Below are 4,633 nucleotides of genomic sequence, written 5' to 3'. Positions count from 1 at the left end.
GAGGTCCACTCTCGATTTCTGTTTTTTCTGCCAGTGTTTGGTGTTGTATTCCTATACCTCAATCCCATAAGATGTCAACTTTCTGCTGACCAAGTTACAGAAGAGCTGAGGAATGCACTCAGTTAAAAATAATAATAAAAAAAGGCGAAGAAGATAAGCAGCCATGGAATAAATTCACAAATTTCAACTTACATCTTTTCTGGGCTTTCCCTGTTTTTGTTGGTTTTTATAGTGGAGATATTTCAGGAGTAAACTCTGGTCTGGCTTCTGTCTTCTTTCTAATGGTTCGCCATGTCTTTATACAGTCGTTTTTTAATAATATGTATTTCTCAAGATTTTATCTGTGATCTGTGGGAGGGCTGACTCAACCTCTTCATTCCCCCACCTTTCCATTACAGAAGTTTGTCTTTGGCTTTTTTATATTAGAGAAATAATCTTCTCTTTTGTTAAAGGCACAGTTCCTTTGAGTTTCTGTCAGTCATAGGTGGGATTAAATGAATTGATACCTTTGATACCAGGCTTAGAACAGTGTTTAGCACAGAATAAGTGATCAATATATGTTACTGATCAATTAATTAGTGTTATCTATCATCATCTTTATTTTTTTAGGGTTCTCCAGAGAAACAGAACCAACATTAAAGGAGATTTATTATGGGAATGTTTCACCCGATTATGGAGGCCAAGAAGTCCTATGATATGTCCAGTATGCAAGTTGGAGAACCAGGAAAGCCGGATGTGTAATTCAGTCTGAGTTTGAAGGCCTGAGAACCAGAAGAGCTGGTGGTGTAACTTTCCGTCTGAGGCCATAGGTCTATGTAACGGGGCAGGGTAGGTTGCTGGTGTAAGTCTCAGAGTCCCAAGGCCTGTGAGCCAGGAGCTCTAATGTCCAAGCACAATAGGATACAGATGTTCCACCTCAAGAGGTGAAAGAGAATTCTCACTTCCTCTGACTTTCATTTCTATCCAGGCACAGAAGATGGATTGCTTGATGCCACCCACATTAGTGAGGGTGGATCTTCTTTACTCAGTCTTTTAAGTCAAATGCTACTCTCTTTTGGAAAAAATGCTCACAGACACACCCAGAAATAGTGTTTTACAAGGTATCCGGAAGCCACTTATCCCAGTCAATTTGACACGTAAAATTAACCATGTAAGTCCATGAACCTCTCCTACTCTACAGAGTTGAGAAAACTCTTGCTAATTATTCAACCGGAGCCAAGTTCAAGAAACTTACTACATGCTGGAAACAGAACTACAAAGACAAGAAGAGGGAGAACACTTGCCTACCTGCAAGAAGGTTATAGAATGGATTTTTTTCAATTATATAAAAGATTATAATGTGATAAGAAAACTGATAAGAAGGAAGTACGCTAAAAGGGCAGAAAGTCTGCTAAGAGATTATGGAAAAGTTTCTCCTAGAAGTTAGCATTTAATCTGGAATACGAAATACAAAAGGAGTTTGCATGGTGAACGGAGACACTGTCAACTTCAATATCTTTTTATCACACCCATCTAACACAGTGTACAGTTGAATATTCAAGATTTCCTTTTTATACTTTATGCAAATCATCCCCGCTATGGGGATTATAATTAATTCTGTTAGAAATTTTTTTCATTTATAATACTTTTTCATATGCCCAGAACACTGTGCTAGTGCTTCAGAAATCCCAAATCTACTCAGTTTTTATGGGTTGGTGAATTGAACAGCTGGCTAATATCATTCATTATACTCTGCGAAGGTGACATAGTTTCTATATTCTGGGAATATTTATATTCTTAAAATCTGTAACAATCTTTTTCCTTCAATCCAATGAATACTACTTTCTACTCTCTGAGCTCCAGACATGCAAAGATAATACTTGTTAAATCAAAAACACTCTAATTTCCAAGATGATCATAAGAGCCTATTTTGCAAATGTTACTGTCTTTTGTTATTTGGGCTCCGTCATAAGAGCTTTATGATTCAAGTTCCAAATAATGCTTTTGGGAGTGAAATTGGATTTTTCCATTCTTCTCTCTCATATCCCACACTACATTTGAATCTCTGACTCACACTCAACAAGCACTCTCCCGTTATAAACTCTAGGTCAGTGTTTCTCAAGTTATCTTTGATTAAGAATTATTATTACTTTTAATCTCCAATCCGATGAATTCTGATACTTTGTAAAATGCTATACAATTAATTATTAGGAAAAAAATCATGCACTTACAGGGTACAAAAATGTCAAACTGCTACAAAGTTTTTAAATGCTTACTCTAAATGTCAATATTTAATTGGTCTGTGAAACAAACATTGGGTAGCATTGGCCTTGCATATGCCCACAGAAACTGGTCCAATAAAGTGGGAAGAAAACCTTATTTTTAAGAGGGCCTTAGAGTCCATGTTTCTGACATTGCTTTCATCTGGCAGTGTGTCACATGGTCTCGCTGTAACCAAAATTATCATCATTGCATTTCTTGCTATCCATTTGACAGAGATGATGTTAAATCAATTCAAATTCATCTTTTAATTAGACTGACCTTTGAGGCTTATGTTGATCATCTGAGTAAGGAGTCTGTGGAAAATACTCACATGTTTCGAAGATCAATATGTGGGGTACCCTTGTTTGGCTCTCATATTTATTAAGTGCAGAGTGATATTTTGCAGCAATATTTTTTGATCACAGTATGAGAAACATTACATTAAGCTATATTTGCATTAATTTAGTGGTTAATGGTGTCTCAGATCAAGAGAGCTGGATGAGCTGAGACCTCAGAGGTCTTTTTCCCCCTGTTAGCAATGACATCTTCATTTTCTTCCTATAAAAATTCACTACAGGAAAGCGTGTTCTCATTAAAATAAAATATCTTCCCATTGGTTTCCAAGTTGGAATGCTGAGGCCTATAAAAACAATCAATTTGGAAGAATTTTCATAGTTCCTATTACCACTACACATTGTTAAATGAAATGAAATCTTCTCTGCAATGTGCAACCTTAAGTCAAGATCGGTTGGTGCTTCCTACATGGCTGCCTCAAATATACCAGTGACAAATACCTTTATATTAATAGTCAAAATTCAAAGTCCAGCCAAAAAGTAGACATGAATTTTCAGTTCTGACCAATTCACCTGGGCAAAAAACCCAGCATGAATTTTTTCTTTTCAAGTACTGTTTAGATAGGGACTGCTTCTGTCACATTTGAATGCATCATAAGCATTGATTTGATCTTTTAGAGACTTATTAAAGTGAAATTCACCTCTGCTTCTCTAAGCCCTCAAATATAAAATAGTTTTTGATACTTTTCATATCTTTCAGATGCAAACCAAAAAAGCATAGTGTCTTTGTTTCATGGTTTTACTTTTTTAAGGACTTGTGATCCTGAATATTATCAGCATTGGTAAGTGGGTATTTAATTTGAAGATCTGAGGTGGAGGAGTTGTCCTCGTCTGGTTGTCTAGCATTGTTGGTCTGGCTCTAGCATAGTTCATCTGCATATGATTTGATGCTTTAGTATATTCTTTCTACTATGGACAAGTTTAATTGAATTTCCTAGTGTGCTTCATTCTTTCAACAAATATTTATTGAGCACGTAATATATAATAGAAACTGGAGATGAAGCAGTAAAACAAAAGGAAATATAACAACAAAAAGAGACAGAAATACCCCCAACCTCCATACCTGGTTTGTGGGGCTTACATTCTAGAAGAAATAAACAGAAAACCCGCAAATCTATGTGTTAAAGAGAAAAATAATACAAAAATAGAGATTAGACAGTCTGGGCAGGAGGGAGTAATTGAGACATAAACTTTTGCACCTTTAGAGATTCCTTTAGCCTTTCCCTCCTATTAATGTCCTACCTCCAGTTTGCCACTTTGCTCTCAGTCCTCAGTCAAACTCCGTGTTTCAGGACTGGGATCTGGCTTCCTGATCAACAGCAAAAAAAGGTGGATGGCACAATCCCAAAGTGCTGGGAAAGTGAGCAACTCTTGGAGTCTACCTTGGCCAGTGGGAAATGGGAGAGAGCTGGGCACGTAAATCTCTTCATTTTCATTCTTGTGGACTAATCCAGGGGTGGAGAACCTGTGGCTTCAAAGGCCGCCTGAGGCCCTGCGGATCCCCAAGTGCAGCCCCTCGACTGAATCCAAACATTTGTTCTGTAAAGTTTGGATTCAGTCAAAAGGCCACGCTCAAGGATCCAGAAGGCCACATGATTAGTCACTAATGTGACGTGCAATTTCTTCCTGAGAGCCTTCCAGACAAGTCTCGCATGCCAAGTGAGCATGCATTCTAAGCCACCTGCTTTGTCTCTTCTAGGCTCATTGTGAAGACAAGCACATAAAACAAAAAAACAAAACCTCTGTTGATCCTATGCATGTTCCTGCCTCGCCATTTCTCTCCTGCACTTTCAAACAAATCTTCCCCAAATATATGCTCATACATACTCAATTCAAGTTTTTCTTTCCTTCTCTCTTGAACCCACTCTAATCATAGTTTTATTTCCACCATTCCAGAGAGTGCGCCCTTGTCAAAATCACCAGTAGAAGAGGAATACTGATAATATAAGAGAGAGAAGAGGAGACTGTTGGAATTCATAGACTTTCCTTTTCGGAAAGTCTCTGGAAATAAGATAAATTCTCAACATCATGTGTTAGCT

This window comes from Propithecus coquereli, unplaced genomic scaffold (genome assembly GCF_000956105.1).
Source record: "Propithecus coquereli isolate 6110/MARCELLA unplaced genomic scaffold, Pcoq_1.0 Scaffold17, whole genome shotgun sequence".
Classification (NCBI taxonomy): Eukaryota; Metazoa; Chordata; class Mammalia; order Primates; family Indriidae; genus Propithecus; species Propithecus coquereli.
This window is presented reverse-complemented; position numbering follows the sequence as displayed.